Source organism: Hypanus sabinus, chromosome 4, assembly GCF_030144855.1.
Source record: "Hypanus sabinus isolate sHypSab1 chromosome 4, sHypSab1.hap1, whole genome shotgun sequence".
Lineage (NCBI taxonomy): Eukaryota > Metazoa > Chordata > Chondrichthyes > Myliobatiformes > Dasyatidae > Hypanus > Hypanus sabinus.
In genome coordinates this window covers 135,319,879-135,341,514 of record NC_082709.1, presented here as the reverse complement: position 1 = coordinate 135,341,514, position 21,636 = coordinate 135,319,879, and the positions used below count along the sequence as shown (strand labels likewise).

Sequence of the window (21,636 nt, the reverse complement as noted above, 5' to 3'; positions counted from 1 at the left end):
TTACACAATAGCCAATCCAGAATAGTTGATCCCTCATGGGCTCAACAGCAAGCTGCTCTAAAAAGTCATCATGTAGGCATTCTACAAATTCCCCCTCTTGGAATCCAGCATATTGAAATCCTCTGCATTATCCTTTTGACATGCATTTTCTATTTCCCATTTTAATTTGCAGACCTCGTCTTTATTATTGCTTGGAGGTGTGTATATAATCCCCATCAGGGTAATTTTACCATTACAGTTCTTTAGCTCTATGCACAATGACTAAAGACCTTCCGACCCTTTGTCCCCTATTTTTTATGATTTGATTTCATTACTTGCCAACAGAGCCACGCCTAGCTACTTGTCCTTTTGGTACAATGTGTATCCTGAGATGTTAAACTCCCAGCTATAATCATCTTAAAGTCATGATTCAGTGATGTCTGTCAATCTGTAACTCTGCTGCAAGTTCATATGCTTTCTACAAAAAATGCCTCTTGGGATCCAGCACCAATCTAATTTTCCCAATCTATCTGGAGATTGAACATCATAATATTGACCTTTTAAGATGCACTTTCTATCTCCTATTGTAATTTGTAAACCACATCTTTGCTTCTGTTTGGAGGTCTGTATATAAGTCTCATCAGGGTTTTTTAATCCCTGCGGTTTCTTAGCTCAACTCAGCATGATTCTACCCCTTCTGATCCATTGTCGCCTCCTTATAATGTTTTGATTTCATTTTTTTATCAACAGAGCAACCCCACCACTGGTGTGTACCTGCCTATCCTTTTGATACAACCTGTATCTTTGGATATTAAGCTGCCAACTATAATCTTGTATCAGCCACAATTTAGAGATGCCCGCAAGGTCATCCATCTTATCCCTTGCAACACATGCAGAATGCTAGAGAAACTCAGCAGGCCAGGCACCATCTATGGAAAAGAGTAAATAGTTGATGTTTCAGGCCATGATCCTTCATCAGGACTGGAAAAGAAGATGACAAGTCAGACTCAGAAGGTGGGGGTGGGGAGGGGAGGAAGAAGGACAAGGTGGTAGGTGATAGGTGTAGTAAAGAGCTGGGAAGTTGATTGGTAAAAGAGCTGAAGCACTGGAAAAGGGGGAATCTGACAAGAGAGGTTAGAAGACCATGGAAGAAAGGGAAGGGGGAGAAGCACAGAGACAGAAGTTGAGCAGGTAAGGTGAGAGCGGGAAACAGGAATGGGGAATGGTGAAATGGGGGTGTGGGGGCAATTACCGGAAATTCAATAAACCGATGCTTATGTCATCAGGTTGGAGGCTACCCAGACGGAATATAACGTGTTGCTCCTCCAACCTGAGTGTGGCCTCATTGCGGCAGTGGACGGACACATCGAAATGGGAATCAGAAATAGAATTAAAATGGCTGGCCACTGGGAGATCCCGCTTTTTCTGGTGAACAGAGCATAGGTGCTCGGTGAAGCAGTCTCCCAATCTATGTTGGGTCTCACTGATAGACAGGAGACCACACCAGAAGCACTGGATGATGACCCCAACTGACTCAAAGGTAAAGTGTTACCTCACCTGGGAGGACTGTTTGGGGCCCCGAATGGTAGTGAAGGAGAAGGTTTATGGGCAGGTGTCACACTTGATCAGCTTCCAAGGAAATGTACCAGGAAGGAGATCAGTGGGGAGGACAAATGGAGAAGAGAATAGAGTAGGAAGCGACTACTGTGGAAAGTGGATAATAAGGGGGATGGAAAGATGTGCTTGACGGAGGGATCCCATCAGAAATGGCAGAAGTTGCAGAGAATTATATGCTGGGCTCGGAGGCCAGTCGGGTGGTTGGTGAGAACAAGAAGATCCCTATCCCCAGTGGGGTGTCTGGAGGATGGGGTGAGGGCAGACATGTGCAAAGTGGAAGAGATGCGGGTAAGGAAAACCCCTTTCTTTGAAGAAGGAGGACATCTCATTAGTTCTGGAATGAAAGGCCTCGTCCTGAGAGATGATGTGGTGGAGATGAAGAACCTGTGAAAAGTAACTGGCATTTTTACAAGCGGCAGTGTGGAAAGAAGGATAGTCATGGTAGCTGTGAGAATCAGTGGGTTTATAAAAAATATCAGTAGATGAGCTGTCTCCAGAGATAGCAACAGAGAGGTTGAGAAAGGTGAAGGAGGTGTTGGAAATAGACCAGGTAAATATGAGGGCAGGGTGAGCAGATCTTATTTGCATTCTTTATACTGTGTGCAATCATATAGAACACTTTCAGACCCATATTTATCACCCTTTTGCATGGCAATTTATCCCGTTGGCTGCAATTTTGCCCTATCATCAGCCCTTCCGTGCTAGTGGTCTCATTACATACCATCTCTGTTTGTAAACTCCGTCCTCAGCCCCATCACTCCAGTTCCCATCCCCCTGCCAAATTTGCCAGCATCTTGCTTCCAGCACAGTTCAGGTGCAGCCTGGCCCCTCCCTCCCTAATACTGGTTGCCAATTGCCCACAAATTCAAATCCACTTCTCCCATACCACCTTTGAGCCACGTATTTAGCTATCTGATGTTACTAACACTGCACCAGTTTGCACATGGCACAGGTAAAAATCCAGAAAAAAATATCTTTTTGGTTCTGCTTTTCAATTTAGTCCTCAACTGCCATCATAAAAGCCTACTTCCTTGTTCTTCCTCTGTTGTTGGTACCCACATGGACCATGACAATTAGATCTTTGCCCTCCCACTTCAAATTCCTCCGCATGCCAGTTGAGATATCCCAAATCTGGGCACCAGACAGACAACACAGCCTTTGGTTCTGAGTCTATTCTCCTGGTTATACTATCCCCAATAACAACCACAATTTATCTTGCTCCCCCCTCTTGAAAGACTCCCAAACCATGGTGGCACATCCTTCCTACAGCCCACATTCACATCCTCACACACACATATCATACAGAAACCATTAAGTGAAAATCACAAAAAAATATGCTGAATTAAAAGAGGAAATTGAAAGACTTTGGAACATGAACTGGACATGCAATGTTCCAGTAGTAATATCTACCACTAGTATCATCCCAAAGTCACTACACAATATCATTAAACAATTAGGCCTACACAGCAATATGTATCTAAAGATTCAGAAAGCCACAATGCTAAACATCTCTAGAATAATCCAAAAGTTCCTAGCAATTGAACAATGAACATGCTTGGCTGTACCTGGAACTCAGGTTTTAACAGCTTGAGCTGAGAAAAAAATAAAAATTACAAAAATAATTAGTAATATTGACTACCAAAAAGCACTTGGTTCCATATTCATGGTTAGAAGAAGCTCTTAATATTTATAAACTATATCCAATACTTGTGAAATCCTACAACATCTGATGAAGCATTGCTGCACCAGTCTATTCACAGCCAAAAAAAAACGACTGTTAACAAAATAAAACAAGTTGAATCTCAAGTACACTATGGTTTTGTCTAGCTTTAAACCCACTTTCTAATTTACTGAATCAGATGAAAATAGGGTCTCAAATCAGAAACAACCAAATTAATTGTACCTTTGCACCCCATCTATACGTAGGCAAATCAGAATGATATGCTCCCTCATCAGTAAAACTGAAGGAATTAATTCAAAAGTGAAAACTATTTTCTAAAGATGTAGACATGAACACTCTAGATAAATGTAGAACATTAAACATAAAGAACAGTTCAATAGAGCTAGCAGAATATAAAACAGAGCAGCAGGATACAATAAAACTGATGGAACAATATGAAACATGTAAGTATTTGGGATATCAAATAGCAAAGAAAACAGACCATACTATGATAAAGGGAAAACGTACAGCAGAATTTACTTCAAGGCTTAAGGAAATCTGAAAACAGCTCAACAGTAAAAATATAACAAAGGCAATAAACACTTCCACTCTACCCATATTAATGTATTCTTTTGGCATAATATCTTGGTCTGAAACTGATCTGGAAGTTTACAAAGAAAAATAATCAAAGTGACAAACATTAGAAAATGGTATGTACAGTCGAGCACAATTAAATTAACACTATCTCGGACAGAAGGAGGAAGAAGAATAAACTACTTTAAAAATTTACACAATGGTCAGATCAAACTTCTGAGAATATATTTTCATCAACAAAAACAGGTTTCAACACTTCACATGAGCATATGCAATTCTGATAAGAAGTACACACCATGAAACTTAAATGAAAGCACAACCTAGAAAAATAAAAGAACTTATCACCACAGGAGAAAAAGCTAACCAATGGAAGAGTATAACCCTCCATGGAAAATATTCACATAATTTGAGAAAACTAGATGAAAACTAGGAAGCATTGAAAACAAGTCTTAGAGATGTATTCACAGAAACAAAGGTGTTTCTCATGGCAATATAGGACTAGTGTTTAGTATAAAAGTTATCAAAGACTAACAAATTCAGGATAATAAGTGCAGAAAATGCTAAGAGAAACCAAAAATAATCCAATACATTAAGGATCCTGCAACAGTTTAACTCAATCTGATTACTTGCACAGGCACAATCAAGTGGCAAACATCATTTACCAAAATCCTGCTTTAAGTTTAAAGCTCAATAAACATACCATTCTTTACTATAAATACAAACCTGATCCCGTTTTAGAATCAGAGTCCAACAAATTATATTATGATTGATGTATTATTACAGATAGAACAAACCATTATAACTGTCTGGTTAGAATATCATATTACAGGACAAACAAGTAAGAACAACTTACTTAATAGATATAGCTATTCGAACCACAAACACAATATACTGATATCATTGTGAAAAACACTAAATTAAATGAGGAAATTGAAAGACTATGGAACATGAACAGGGTATATATTTTCCCAATTGTAATATCTACAACTGGTATCACCCCAAAGTCATTACACAATTAGGCCTACCCAGCAATATTTATGTATGTCTTCAGAACTCCACAATACTGACCACTAGAATTGTCCGCAAGTTCCTAGCAATTGAGAAATGAGTGTGCTTGGCTGTGCCCATACTTCAGGTTTTAGCAGCTTGATTTGCGAAAAAAAGTAACACTAAATACATTAATAAACAATAAATATTGAGATATGAGATGAAGAATTTGTGAAAGTGAGTCCATAGGCTGTGGAAACATTGCTTCCAACAATTTTCAGCTGATGTGATTGCTTGAAGTTGATAGTCTACAGCTTCAGAACAGAATAAAACTACTGATTTTTCTTGTAAATCATTAACAAGCCAGTATATGGGTTAACATTGATATGCATGATACCGTGTGAACTTTTTAAAGCTTGTGTATTTGTTCCAACTATCTTTTATCTTCCCCTAGATCCATTCCCTTGTAAACATCAAAACCAGCAGATGACTCACGTCCAGAAGAGATTGGAGGCAGAGGGAACTATGATCTTTGGCATTAATTAAGAGTCCCTGATCAAGATTGGTTTATACAAAACAACTTCTTAACCCATTTTATTTTTAAATGTAATTTATCCTTTTCAAATTTTAAACCATTTTTATCAAAGCAATGATAAAATAATACTGTTCAGCTTCAGAGTTTGTGATCTTTGTGCCAGCTAAACAAAAACACTTTTGTGCTTTACGGCAAGAAAAGCTGCAATTTTATTCTTGAAGGAACAAATTAAATATCTCTTCACTTCAGAGCAATGAAGCCATTGAGATGCACTGGTGTAAAGTTGGAAGTCAATTTACACATAGCAAGATTAGGTTAGTGCTCAGGGCATTAAGGCTGGCCACTGTAGCATAGTAGTTAGCGCATTGCTTTACAGCAATAGCAAGCACAGATTGGGGTACAATTTCCACCGCTCTCTGTAAGGAGTTTGTATGTTCTCCCTGTGATCTTGCTCCAGGTACCCTGGTTTTCTTCCACATTCTGAACACAGACAGTTAGGGATGGGGCTTGTGAATTGTGGCAACGCTACGTTGGCGTTAAAAACATGGCAACACTTGTGTGTGTTGGAGGTGTGGCGACATTTGTGTGTGTGTGTTGGAAGCGAGATGACACTTGTGGGCTGCCCCCAGCACAACCTCTGGCTGTGATGGTCATTGACGCAAACCATCATTTCACGATGTGTTTTGTTGTATCAGAATCAGAATCAGGTTTATTAACATCATCATGTGACGTGAAATTTGTTAACTTAACAGCAGCAGTAGTTCAATGCAATACATAATACAGAAGAAAAACAAATAAAAAAAACAAAATAATAATAATAAATAAATACATCAATTACAGTATGTGTGTATTGAATAGATTAAAAATCATGCAAAAAAACCCAGAAATAATAGATATTAAAAAAGTGAGGTGGTTTCCAAGGGTTCAATGTCCATTTAGGAAGCAGATGGCAGAAGGGAAGAAGCTGTTCCTGAATCACTGAGCACATGCCTTCTAAATATATGTGACAAATAAAGCTACAATCTTTAATCTTTTAATCAGCTTATGATCTGCTGCAAAGTTGGAAATCTGGGAAGAGATTGGATCCCCAAAACTCCCTAATGCTGATTGGCTGATCAAAATTGTATACCTAATAAAAATACCTAAACCTAAGAGAACAATTGGGAGGAATAAGAGTGTTTGCAGATGAGTGAGGGGGGAGATTCCGGCTGCATGTGAGGTAGTATTGTGGGAGGTGGTGACTCAGAGCATGGGAGAGGTAAGGAACAGGGCGGTGAGGAGAATTGGAAGTGGAAGAAGAAATGAAACACCATTTGCATGGGGTATTTGGTTGTGTATTATGAGTCTTCATTTCATGGGCAGGAGGTCCCATTGTAGGGAAGCGGACAGGTGTTAGCCAAGCCTTATAGTTGTATGTTTGGGCAGAGAGGCATCAAAACCTGAACTCTGTGTGTGAAGCAGTTATTGCTCCTGCTTCAGAATTTTCTTCTGCAGTTTAAATGCCACAATCCCACCCACCATTTGATTGAAGGATCTTTTATACCACTAAGCAGCAAGTTAGGGGTTTGGACTAATATTTTACTTCAAAGAGTACTCCTTTAATGGTTTACTTATGTGTCAGCCTGGATTATGAAGCATATTGGCAGATTTTTACTGGTAATGATAAATTGGATGGAAGCTATGCTTCTTAATTCAGGTTTGAAACAAATTTGCAGCTCATGGAAAAAGCCAAGGCACATTCTCTCAGCAGTTGTTCCTGTCTTAGTTGACATCTAAGAAACCTTTCTAATCTCTGAAGCTGAGCTGTGATTAAGATACTGAACAACACCATTAGAGTCAGCAGTTGCTGCTTAATGTTTCTGAAAATAACAGTTTGCAGGACATTTGGTACAGAAAAAATGTAATAGATATTGATTGGTTTCCAGATGGACTCCCCACAGTAAAGGTCACCCATGTTGCTCTCTGGAATTGTCATATTAAATAGCACTGACACACTTGAGCCAATTTATAAAAAAAAGCTTTAAAATAAATAATTGTATCCAAGTGAAATGGCTTGAACCCTTGAACTCCAATTAGCAAAGATAAGGATTTTTATTCTGTTGCTTTTAATCCATGAGTTTATGATAGAAGCTTGACAGGAAGCTTAAGGTAGAATGTTAAATATGAAATAAGGAGCCCTAAAGGACACACACACATTTATATCATTTTGCTCAGCTGAGTGAGAAAAGCTGTCATGTGGCTTCATGAGACAACTTGAAAATAAATTAATACTTAATCAGTAATGGTGCCATATAAGACTTTCAACAAAACAGAAATTACCTGTTTCAGTAAATGACTGGGAATTTATAAAGTTATGGATTGCATTAATATTTAACAGTAATGGATTGTGCAGTTGGTTGATATATGAGGTTAGTCATTTGGAACATACAGTCCCATCATTCTCCCAAAGCACATCGTATCTCCTCTTGTGGAAAATTCTATAAAAAGTACATTTTTTGTTCATAAATTGTATCAGAATTTTTCAGCGATACACAATATTATCAAATAAAATTGGTAAGAAACAGCAATTTTATTGACAGCTACATCTAACTAAGTGCAACTAAGATTCCAGGTTCTGTAATTGCGACATTTTGCAATATTTTGACTTTTATATTTCCTCTGGCTACTATGTTAAAATACGACTGAACAATCTTCAAGTGAATGAGAATTAACATCTGGCTCCTACCTCACTATGCATGGATAAAACAAAGTCCCAAGTAACTTGAAAATGAGACTCTGTGATTAGAGCAATCAAAATTCTGCCTTCCTCTTTTCCCATTACCAGTCCTCCCCAGGTTAATAATACCCAACTTATTTACAGACAGTACTTAAGATTGAGTGTTTGATTAATAACTTTGTAACAAGTTGTGCTCCAACGCAACCATTCCTGAAGCATCCCAGGTTACAGCCAAATTTGGGTTTGATGGAAAAAGAAGAATAAGTAATCTGAAGAACAGGCTGAGTAATTTAATTAACAGAGAAGTGATCCAATATAATGATCTTGTTAGCTTTGATAAGTTAGTTCTCAGCATAATATATGCTCCACACAATTTTCAAGATCCCATTATCCTGTTTATCCTCATATTTGGGCAGATGGCACCTCGCCAACATGAGAAAGAGAAAGCACAAAACAGGGAGGAGGGATGATAAAGCCTCTGTTTGCTGTGACTCCAAACATATCAATGTTTCTGTTCACTTCTATTTGGCTGGTTATGTATACATTGCCAAATGATAATCACTGAGCTATAGTCAAGTGAAGGAAATGGGATGCCACATGACTAAACAAGAAGTCAATCTGCACTAACGAGGGTTGTTTATTTTGACCCTCAGGCTCACTTAACCGTACATAGATATTAGTCAAATAGAAAAGTACTACACTATGAGAGCAACTCACTGGGATTGTTCAGGGACACTAAACCTGAGAAATATGCTCAAAGTAAAAAAAATAACATTACAGTCTCCTTCTTGGTCTTGGGCCCTGCTGGCACAGAAGCAGCTGGAGTTTTCTGAGGTGCTGTGTATAAGTGGAATATCTTAAGCCAAAATCAAAACACACAATGACCATGTCTTCTGATTATGTGCAACAGCATGCATTCTAGCCATCTGTCAGGCATTCCCTCTTCTTCCCCTCTGCTATCCGATTCCTAAATGGATATCGAACCCTTGAACTCTACCTCACGTTTTTAATATATAACATTTCTGTTTTTTGCACAATTTAAAATCCATTCAATATATGTATACGGTAATTGATTTAATTATTTATTATTATTATTTTGTTTTGTTTTTTTTCCTTCTATGTTATGTATTTCAGCAAGGCATTTGACAAGGTACCCCACGCAAGGCTTATTGAGAAAGTATGGAGGCATGAGATCCAAGGGGACATTGCTTTGTGGATCCAGAACTGGCTTACCCACGGAAGGCAAAGAGTGGTTGTAGATGGGTCATATTCTGCATGGAGGTCGGTCACCAGTGGAAAGCCTCAGGGAACTGTTCTGGGACCCCTACTCTTTGTGATTTTTTATGTGACCTGGATGAAGAAGTGGAGGGATGGGTTAGTAAATTTGCTGATGACACCAAGCTTGGAGGTTGGAGGATAGTGTGGGGCTGTCAAAGGTTACTGTAGGACATTGATAGGATACAAAACTGGGCTGAGAAGTGGCAGAGATGGAGTTCAACCTAGATAATTGTGCAGTAGTTCATTTTAGTAGGTCAAGTATGATGGCAGAATGTAGTATTAATGGTAAGACTCTTGGCAGTGTGGAGGATCAGAGGGATCTTGGGGTCCAAGTCCACAGGATACTCAAAGCTGCTGCGCAGGTTGACTGTGTGGTTAAGAAAGCATATGGTGCATTGGCCTTCATCAATTGTGTGTTTGAGTACAGGAGCGAGAGATAATGTTGCAGCTATATAGGACCCTAGTCAGATCCCACTTGGAGTACTCTGCTCAGTTCTGGTCGCCTCACTACAGGAAGGATGTGGAAGTCATAGAAAGTGTGCAGAGGAGATTTACAAGGATGTTGCCTGGATTAGGGAGCATGCCTCATGAGAATAGGTTGAGTGAACTCGGCCTTTTCTCCTTGGAGTGAAGGAGGATCAGAGGTGACCTGATAGAAGCGTACAAGATAATGAGAGGCATTGATCGTGTGGCTAGTCAGAGGCTTTTTTCCCCAGGGCTAAAATGTTTGCCACAAGAGGACACAGGTTTAAGGTGCTGGGGAGTAGGTACAGAGGAGATGTCAGGGGTAAGATTTTTACTCAGAGAATGGTGAGTGTGTGGAATGGGCTGCTGGCAACGGTGGTGGAGGCGGATATGTTGGTCTTTTAAGAGTCTTTTAGATAGGTACATGAAGCTTAGTAAAATAGAGAGCTATAGGTAAACCTAGTAATTTCTAAAGTAGGGACGTGTTCGGCACAACTTTGTGAGCCGAAGGGCCTGTATTGTGCCGTAGGTTTTCTATGTTTTTATGTTTCTATTGCATTGAACTGCTGCTGCTATATTAACAAATTTCACGTCACATGCTGGTGATAATAAACCTGATTCTCACTCTGATTCAAAATGGTTTTTTATTGAAGTAGAGCGTAATTACATTCTCCTCCTTCACTACATTGTTACGTTTCTCAAGATATCAATTGAAGAGCATTGGCATGATTTCCCCGTGGGTACAGTAAGAAAGTGTTCTTTAACAAGCAATTTCATCTATTTTTATAGCAATGGACCAAATACTGGCTGATGTGGCAAATGTCCTGGTTGTAAATTGAAAGGATCCATGGAAAACATCAGAGTCAAGCATATGCAATTCACAATCAGTAAGTTTGCTAGTTTTTAGTTACCACTTTGATGCTGCAAGCACACTGCACCCAAACTTACCCTATTGCTTATTCAATGCCTGTACGAGATCCTGTTTGAAAAGGTTATTATGTGAACAAATAGCAGAAGGATTTACAACTAGACATCACATAATGTTACTGGATGTCATTCAGTCCCATAAGTCTATGGCACAACTGATTCTTAAGTGATATATTCAGTAGAGGAGAGATTTGAGGAGGCGGTATAATTGCATGTGAACTTTCCTTCTGAAGCTTGAAGTGTGGAGGAAGGTCCCCATGTGGGTTGCCAATTAATGAAGATTTGGCTCTTGTCAACAAATCAGTGGTCATAATTATATGGGATACATTCAAGTCTATACTTCCTTCTGCCTAAGCTCCTCCAATTTCATCTCACTTATAAAACAGAATAAGAATTGGATTTGGGTTATTATCACATGTATTGCAGTACAGTGAAAAGTCTGTCTTGCATATTGTTTATACATATCAATTAGTTATACAGTACATTGAGGCAGCACAGGGTTAAAAAAAATAATAGAATGAAGACTAAAATGTACCAGCTCCAAAGAATGTGTAGTACGGAGAGACTATAAGATGTAAGGTGATAATGGGATAGTTTGTGAGGTCAAGAGTCCATCTTTTCATACTAGGAAACCAGTCTAATAGTGGTAGAACCTGTTCTTGATCCTGATGGTACATGCCTTCAGGGACTTTATACCTTCTGTCAAATAGGAGGAGGGGAAAGAGAGAATGTCCCAGGTAGGTCAGTTCTTTGATTATGCTCACAGGCATGCTCTGATGAATCCAGATAGAATGTTCTCTATGGTCCATCGATAAAAAATTGGTAAGGATCTATGGGGACATGCCCAATTTCTTCAACCTCTTGAGGAAGTAGAGGAGTTGGTGAGCTTTCATGTCCATGTGTGTAAGTCAGTGAACAAGGTCAAGTTACTCGTAATGTTCATTCCTAGGAATTTGAAACGCTCAACCCTCCCAACCTCAGTACTACCCCTTCCCAAAGTCAATGACCAGCTCTTCTGTTGTCACCAAGTCATTGGGGCACCTATTTCCTTCATGAACTCCAACTCATCATTATTTGAAATACGACCCACAATGGAGGTATCATCTGCAAACTTGTGTATGAAGTTAGAGTGGAATATGGCCACGCAGATAATGAGTGTACAGGGAGTAGGGTAGGGGATGAGGAGGCAGTTTTGTGGGGCACCAGTGTTAAGAGAGCCACCAGTATGTTGGATGCACTGCTGCTAATCTTTGTCGAATCCAGTTTGTTAGTCAGGAAATTAAGGATCCATTTGCAAAGGGGTGTTGAGTCCCAGATCTAGGAGTTTTGAGATGTGCTTGCACGGAATTTTAGCACTGAAGGTGAACCTGTAGTCAATAAGTAACTGTCTAGCCAAGGTGTCTTTATTGTCCAGATACTCTAGAGATGAGAGCACAGACAGGGAGATGGCATCTGCTGTAGACTTGTTTCAGTAGCAGGTAAACTATAGTGAATCAAGCTTGTCAGGGAGGATGGAGTTATTGGGTTCCATCAGCAGCCTCTTGAACCACTTCATGATGATAGATGCCAGAGACACCAGTCAGTAGTCATTAAGGCATTTTACTTGGATATCTGGATGATACTGGTCTTCTCAAAGCAGGTGGGAACCTTAGACTGAAGCAGGGAGAGGTTAAATATGTCTACAAATACCTCTGCCTACTGATCTGTGCAATGTCTAAAGACACGGCCACGGACATCGTACATGCTATATGCTTTCTACAGGTTCAGTCTTTGGAAAATTGATTTTACATCCACTACAGTCACTGTTGGTTCAGGTGCATTGGAGACTGTCTGGGTAGGTAATTACATCACAATTTCTTTCTGTTCAAAATGTGCACAGGATGTGTCATTCTCATCAGGAGGAATGTGCTATTGTCAATGATGTTCCCTAACTTTGTTTCATAGCCTAATACAGCGCAAGAGCCCTATCACATCTGCCGCCTGGTTTGGGACTTGATATTGGACTAGTATTGTCTCTTGTGATCCCTGATGGTTTTATGGAGGTCATATCTCAATTCCTTGTAAAGGTCAGTATTGTGGCGACCCACTTCCTAGCGCACTCAAACCGGCTCACAAGTAGCCAGCGCACCGGCATAAAGCCCAGTCCCAAAAGGGCACCAGGTCTGCTTCACCAACAAAGGGAAAAGCCCACATTACCTCCAACAGAGGCGCCCAGTTCACCTCCAGCCTGTGGTCAGCTATGGCCAGCTTTTTGGGGACACAGCTGCACTACAAAACTGCCTACCACCCACAGTCGAACGGACTGGTGGAGCGTTTCCACCGTCACCTGAAGTTGGCTCTCCTGACCCGCCTGCGAGGGACTAGCTGGGTGGATGAGCTTCCCTGGGTCCTACTCGGCATCCGCACGGCGCCCAAAGCCGATCTGCACGCCTCGTCGGCCGAGTTGGTGTACGGCGCACCCCTGGTCGTCCCCGGGGAGTTCATACCAGCCCCAAGGGGGCAAAAGGAAGAACCTGCAGCAGTCCTGGGCAGACTACGCGAGAGGCTCGGCAACCTAGCCCCCATCCCCACTTCGCAGCATGGGCAGAACCCGACCTGCGTACCCAAAGACCAACAGAACTGTAAGTTTGTGTTTGTACGAAGGGGCGGGCATCAGCCACCGCTGCAACGGCCCTACGAGGGGCCGTTTATGGTGCTCCGGAACAACGGGTCCACGTTCGTGCTGGACGTTGGGGGGAGAGAGGAGGTTTTCACGGTGGACCGACTCAAACTGGCCCATGTGGATGTGGCGCAACCGGTCGAGTTTCCGGCACCACGGCGCAGAGGCCGACCTCCCAAACAGGGTCCGGCCCAGACTGTGGACATTGGGGGGTGTATCACCAGTTCTGGGGGGGGGGGGGTTTATGTGGCGACCCACTTCCTACCGCACTTGAACTAGCTCACAAATAGCCAGCGCGCCGGCATAAAGGCCAGTCCCAAAAGGGCGCTAGGTCTGCTTCACCAACAAAGGGAAAAGCCTGCGTGGGACTGTGAATATGTGCCCCCTACAGCATCCGCACGCGGGACAGGACTGTGAATACGTGCCCCCTAAAGCATCCGCGCCCAGGGAGGGCGGGATCAGGGAGGCTTTAAAGTGAGGCCGCGAAGTTCAAATAAAATCTTTTTTTAACTGCAGTTTACCGACTCCGTGTCGTTATTTCAGCGCTGCGTGTAGCACACCGCTACAGTATCACCTGATTTGAATACTGTAGCCCTGCAAACTGGGGTATTGAGCAATTCGTCATATCTGAGACAGCTTCTGCTAGCATTGGAGAAGATACGAAGGAGGTTCACAGGAATGGAAGTCAACATATGAGGAACATTTGATGGCTGGGACAGTAACCACTGATGTTCTGAAGAATGGGGGGGGGGGGTATTTCATTGAAACCTATCAAATATTGAAAGGCATTGATTGAGTGGATATGCAGAGGATGGTTACAATATCAGGAGAGTCTAGGACCAGAGGGAACAGCTTCAGAATAGAACATCACTTTAGAACAGAGATGAAGAGGAAATCCTTTAGCAAGAAGGTGGTGAATTTGTGGAATTCATTGTCACAGATGGTTGTGGAGGGATGTCATTGTGTATGCTTAACATGGAGGTTAATAGGTTCTTCATTAGTAAGGGCATCAAAGATTACAGAGAGAAGGCAGAAGAAAAGAGTCGAGAGGCAAAATGAAACAGACATGATCAAATGGTGGAGCAGACACAATGAGACAATGAGCTCAATTCTATTTCTATCTCTGCTGGTTGTATGGTCCTAGAGTTCAGCAGGGATGCTATGAGAGATAGCTATAAGACAACGGAGCAGAAATAGGCCATTTCTCCTGCCTTCTCCCTATATCCCTTCATACCCTAACCAATCAAGAATCTATCAACCTCTGCCTTAAGTATACTAAAAAACTTGGCCTCCAAAGCTGCCTGAGTCAAAAAATTCCACACATTCACCTCTCTAGTTAAAGAAATTCCACCTCATCTCCATTCTAAAATGACACCCTTCTATTCTAAGGCTGTGTCCTCTGGCCCTAGACACTCCTACCATAGGAAGCATCCTCTCTACATCCACTCTATCAAGGCCTTTCACCATTTGATAGGTTTCAATGAGGTCACCACTCATTCTTCTGAATTCCAGTGAATATAGGCGAAGACCCATCAAATGCTCTTCATACAACAAGCTGTTCAAATCTGGAATGATTTTTGTGAACGCCATTGCTAAGATAAGGGGCCCAAAACTCGTCACAATATTCCAAGTGAGGCCCTACCAGTGCTTTATAAAGTCTCATCATTACATCCTTGCTCTTATATTCTAGTCCTCTTGAAATGAATGCTAACATCACATTTGCCTTCCTCAGTATAGACTCAACCTACAAATTTTTTGTTATGGAATCCTGACAAGGACTCCCAAGTCCCTTCATGCTTCATTATTTTTTGTGTTTTCTCTCCCTTTAGTGTTACGAATGAGGAGCAAATCTGATGGACAGAAGGGTCCAGAATCGCCATTGCCCCCCCCCCCCGAGAATCGCAAAATCGCTATTATTTCGGGTCTGATACCCAGGAAATGAGAGATACACATCATGTCAGTAATGAGAGAGAGAGAGATGCAGGATCACAGCAAAGGCAGTTGTTATGGACAATGCAGAATACACAACAAGGTGGAATGTCTCCTAACAAAAAGCAGAACAGAACCACTGATTACTACTATTGTCTCTTGGAGAAGGAATTGTATATTGAGTACTGTACTAATCATTGAAACCCCTCAGGGGACAACCAGAGTGGCCTGGTTGAGGGATTGCTTCATCCCAACCTGATTGACATCTGAGACCCCGTGAGTGGGGATAAAAGTTGGGTCTGGGGAACACCCCTCAGACGCACCAGGAGAAATACTAGAAATCCAGTGACAGCGTTTTATAGTGAAAGCCGGTGAGAGCTTGTGTTTGTCCTCCCTTGCCTGGGTGGTGGGCTCATCACGGAAGAATGGTTAGCTAAAGGAGAGGTCATACTTGAATGACCACAACAACGAGACTCTGACGGATCGAAATCATAAAGGAAGTTTGGCGGTAACTGTTCCCATTCTTCTATCTCTCTCTCTCTCTCCAACAATTGCAACACAGCGACCAACAAACACCGCAACCTGTGTGAACTGAAATGAACTTTATATTTCCATCTGACAATTCATTATCCCCTAGTCAACAATAGAGCTTATTTCTTATTGATTATTATTATACCCGCACATTTAGGTTTAGTATTAATGACGTATATTATTTGTATATTTGCATTGATATTATTTTTGTGTATTTTTGCTAATAAATACTGTTAAAAATAGTATCACCAGACTTCAATGGATGCTTCTATGTTTGCTAGTAAGTAACCCATTTATGGGGTTCATAACATTAGAAAATAGTCAACCCTTTAATTTCTTCTACCAAAGTGCAGGACTATTAACTAACCACCTCTGTATTCTATCTGCCACTTTGCCCATTCTCCTAATCTGTCTAAGTTCTTCTGTATCCTCTCTACTTCCTCAAAACTATCTGCCCCTCCACTTATCTTTTAATCATCTGCAAACTTTGCAACAAAGCCATCAATTCCATCATCCAAATAATTGATATATAGTGCAAAAAGAATCGGGCCCAACACAGACCCCTGTGGAAAATCACTAGTCACTGGCAGCCAACCAGAAGAGGATCCTTTAATTCCCACACTTTGCCACCTGCCAGTCAGCCACTAATTTATCTATGCTAGAATCTTTACTGTAATACCATGAGCTTGTAGCTTGTTAAGCAGACTCATGTGTGGCACCTTGTCAAAAGCTTTCTGAAAATTTATATGCACAACATCAACTGATTGTCCTTTGTCTGGCCTGCTTGTTATTCCTTGAAAGAATTCCAACAGATTTGTCAGGCAAGACTGTCCCTTGAGGAAACCACAGTGACTATGACCTATTTTATCATGTGACTTCAAATACCCTGAGACTTCATCCTCAATAATTGACTCCAACATTATCCCAACCACTGAGGTCAGACTAAGCGGCCTATAATTTCCTTTCTTCTGTCTCCCTCACTTGTTGGAGAGTGGAGTGACATTTGCAATTTTCCAAACTTCTGGAACCATTCCACAATCCAGTCATTCTTGAGAGGTTGTTACTAATGCTTCCACTCTTTCAGAACCCTGGGGTATACACCATCAGGTCCAGATGACTTACTAACCTTCAGACCTTTCAGTTTCCCAAGAACCATCTCCATGGTAATGGTAATATCACATGAGTCACCTGGAACTTCCACCATACCGCTTGTGTCTTCAACAGTAAAGACAGATGAAGAATACTTATTCAGTTCATCTGCCATCTACTTGTACCCATTAACAACTCCCCAGCATCTTTATCTAGCAGTCTGATGTTTGTTCTTGCCTCTCTTCTACTTTTTATGCATCTGAAGAAACTTTTAGTATCCTCTTTAGTATTATTGGCTAGCTTACTTTCATATTCCATCTTTACCTTCTTAATAACTTTTTACTTGCTTTCTGTTAGTACTTGAAGGCTTCCCAATCATCAAACTTCCCACAATGTTTTGCTCTATTATATGCCCTCGCTTTGGGTTTTATGTTGGCTTTGAATTTTCTTGTTAGCCACAGTTGTGTGTGTCATCTTGTCTTTAGAGTACTTCTTCCTCTTTGGGATGTATATATCCTGTGCCTTCTGAAATGCTTGATGCACCATCAATAACTCTCGGAGACAGGAGGCAAACAATAGGCTTTTATTAGCTGCCAGAAACCACCACAGACATCCTGGAGACTGAGGGGGGAGCAGTGTCTCCAACTGCCTTTATACAGGGGTCTGTGGGAGGAGCCACAGGAGCAGTCAGCAGGGGGCATGTCCAGACAGGTATATGTAGTTCACCACACTGCTTCCAGAAAGTCCAGCCATTGCTGCTCTGCTGTCAACACCTGGCAGTCTTTTCCAATCAATACTGGTCAACTCCTCTCTCATGCCTTGTAATTCCCATTACTCCACTGTAATACTGATACATCTGACTTTAGCTTCTCCTCCTCAAATTTCAGGGTGAATTCAATCATATTATGATCACTTTCCCTTAAGGGTTATTTTATCTTAAGCTTTCTAATCAATTCCGGGTTATTGCACAACATCCAATCCAGGATACTTGATCCCTAGTGGGCTCAACCACAAGCTGTTCTAAAGAGCCATCTCACAGGCATTTCCCATCCTGGAATCCAGGAATAACCTGATTTTCCCAATCTACCTGTATGTTGTAACATTGCCTTTTGGCATACATTTTCTATTTCCCTTTGTAATTTGTAGACCACATGATTACTACTGTTTAAGGGTCTACATACTGTATAACTTCCATTTGGGTCTTCTTACTCTTGCAGTTTCTTAGCTGTATCCACAATGACTCAACACTTTTCAATCCTTTGCCACCTCTTACTAATGATTTGATTTAATTTGTTCCACCACCACCCCATTTACCACCCTGCCTGTCCTTTCGATAGATCGTGTATCCTTGGACATTAAGCACCCAGCTATGATCTTCTTTCAGCCAGGATCCAGCGATGCCCACAACATCATACTTGCCAATCTTTAACTGTGCCACAAGTTCATCAACCTTATTTCGAAAACTGCACGCATTATACCTATAAATCAGCCTCTCCTTGCTAGAAGTCTCACTCCACGTTGCCTCTGCTTGTAAACCACTACCTCATGTTTAGCACTATCACTCTGGTTTCTGTTACCCAGCCAAATTAATTTAAACCCACCTGAACAACTCTTGCCAATCTGGCCGCAAGGATATTGGATCTCCTTGGGTTGAGGTGTAACCCATCCCTTTTGTATATGTCATCCCTTCCCCAGATACCTATGCTATGAGAAATCACTATTATTTTTGCATATTTCAAAACATTGGGTAAATTTCAATACGTAACATCAGCTTGTTTACTCTAATATTTTAGCACTACTGTGGTGTTACGGGACTCCCAGTCGGGAACCAGAGCCACCTGAAAGTCTAAGAATACATTTCATGTGAAATTCCATCATTAATTTTGTACAATTAACCTTGTATACTGTCCCAGTAAAGGATCCAGTTGTATACAGTTCCATTAACTGATCCAGTAAGTATTTATTAGAAGTATTTTCATGAGAGAGCTTAAGCACGATGATAAAGACCCAAGTACACCCCCCTCCCCCAATTTATATTTACAGATAAGTTTAACCTACTTGACTTCAGATCATCAAACCCAGTTCAGATAACCTGGGCTTTGAAGCAGGGACTTGTCCCTTTTGCTTGAATTTCATTGCAAAAGTGAGGGATATTAAGTGTGGTTCTCTATTATACATCTGGACAGGCAATTCTAATGACAAAAACTAAGGGGAGATCACCAGTGGGGTTAGAACTTTGACAGTGTGAAACAAATGGAGTGGCAGTCCATTTTATATCCCATTCTGTATTTTTCTTGAAACATAGACTTCGCTGTCCTCTGCCTCCAGCCATGCCAGATATTCAAACCTGCTTACATGATACCAACATACGTGGGGATATGGTTGAAAAGTAATATTACTTAACAAAACAACCAGATTTCCCATTGACATGTGAGATTGAGTAGAACTGATACATTCTTTCCTAGGGGATTGCCCTGTCACCAGATCCATACTTTTTCCAATAAGAACATAAAAAACAGAATCTGGAGTAGGTTATATGATCACTTCAGCCTACCCTGAATTCTATAAGATTGTGGCTAATCTGCATGTTAGTTTTGGTACAACTTTCTGTTCAGTCCCTGTATCCCTTTAGACCATAAAAAATTTGTCAGTCCCTAATTTTTTTATACTCTGACTGAATGTTTACAATCCTCAGGGATAGAGAAGTCTGAAGATTCATGACTAAGCAAAAATATTTCTCTTCATCTCGATCCTTGCCCAGAAGCTAAGACCCATTGTTCTCCTGCTAGGGGAAACAACTGAGCAGTTCCTTATTTCTCAAACTGTCCAAATCTTGCATTTCATTCACCTCATTCCTTATTATTATTTTTAAATCTGTGCAACATCCCTCGTAGAACAACACCCACGGGAACCAATCCAGAATCCAATATTGAGGCATGTCCAAGATAACTATATCCTCTCTTGGGTACAAAGAGCATTTCTAAGCATTAAATGTTCAGACAGTGTTATCAAAACCCTGTAGGATTGCAGTAAGACTTGTGCTCCAATCTTTTCCAATAAATGGCAAAACTCCTTTGACACTGTAATTGCTTTCATGTTACCTGTGTGTTAAGTGTCTGCAGTTCTTAAATCAATGTACCCAAATCCCTTGGTAAACCATTGTTCAATAGTTTTGCATCATTTACAAATTGTTTTTCTATTTTCCTACCAAAGTAAGCTTAATTTCCTCATGCTTCACTCCATAATGGACCTTACTTATACAGATACACAAACTGTCTATCCCTCTCTCTGGAAATGCACATTGCAATAGAGGGATTTAGAAGAACAAATGTGTTCAAGAAGATTTTGTTAATCAATACAGAGAAGTCACAATGAGAGAGTGTGTGATTCGTGATCTGCTCTTAGAGAATGAGACAGGGTAGGTGCTAGAAGTTTGAGTATGGGAACACTTTACATCTACCAATCACAATGCCATCAATTTTTAAGTAAATACGCAAAAAAATAGGTCTGGTCCACTGGTTGAGATCCTGTTGGAAAAAGGCTAATTTTGATGGTATCAGAAATGATCTGGCAAGTGTGGATTGGGACAGGCTGTTACCTGCAAATGTATTTTTGGTTAGTGTGAGGCCTTCAAATTTTGAGAGCACAGAGTTTGTATGTGCCTGTTAGAATAAAAGGTAAAGATCACAAATGTAGAGAGCTTTGGTTTTCTAGAGCTATTGAGGCCCTGTTAAAAATAAAAGAGATACATAGCAGGTATAGGCAGTTAGGAACAAATGAGGTATCTATGAAGTGTAAGAAATGCAAGAGAACATTTAAAAAGAAATCAGAAGGGCTCAAAGAAAACATGAGGTTGTCCTGGTAGACAAGGTGAAGGAGAATCCTCAGGGATTCTACAGAGGTATGTACACAAACACCTACTTTAGGATGCTGTTCATCAAAAATAGCTCAGCATTTAATACCATCATTCCCACAATCCTGATTGAGAAGTTGCAGAACCTGGGCCTCTCTACCTCCCTCTGCAATTGGATCCTTGACTTTCTAACTGGAAGACTACAGTCTGTCAGATCGATAATAACATCTCCTCCTCACTGATGATCAACAATGGCTTACCTCGGGTGTGTGCTTAGCCCGTTGCTCTACTCTGTATATAAACATGACTGTGTGGCTAGGCATAGCTCAAATATCATCTATAAATTTGCTGATGATACAACCATTGTTGGTAGAATCTCAGGTGGTGATGAGAGGTCGTACAGGAGTGAGATATGCCAACTGGTGGAGTGGTGCCACAGCAACAAACTGGCACTCAACATTAGTAAGATGAAAGAGCTGATTATAGACTTCAGGAAGGGTGGATGGAGGAACACATACCAATCTTCATAGATGGATCAGAAGTGGAGAGAGTGAACAGTTTGAAGTTCCTGGGTGTCAAGATCTCTGAAGATCTAACCTGGCCTCAACATATTCATGTAGTTGTAAAGAAGGCAAGACAGTGGCTATACTTTATTATGAGTATGAAGAGATTTGGCATGTCAACAAATACACTCAAAAACTTCTATAGTTGTACCATGGAGAGCATTCTGACAGGCTGCATTACTGGCTGGTATGGAGGGGCGATCGCACAGGACCGAAAGAAGCTGCAGAAGGTTGTAAATCTAGTCAGCTCCATC

The 21,636-nt window shown here is 40.9% G+C and overlaps 1 long non-coding RNA gene across 1 annotated transcript in view; it reads left to right on the top strand.

Annotated features, from left to right (window-relative positions):
* Positions 1-16,017, top strand: part of LOC132393217 (uncharacterized) — a 73,428-nt gene extending 57,411 nt beyond the window's left edge. Inside the window, exons 6-8 of the long non-coding RNA XR_009511798.1 lie at positions 5,292-5,443; positions 10,621-10,718; positions 15,247-16,017. This is a non-coding gene — a long non-coding RNA (uncharacterized LOC132393217). The remainder of the gene's footprint in view (positions 1-5,291; positions 5,444-10,620; positions 10,719-15,246) is intronic.
* Positions 16,018-21,636: the final 5,619 nt, after the last annotated feature.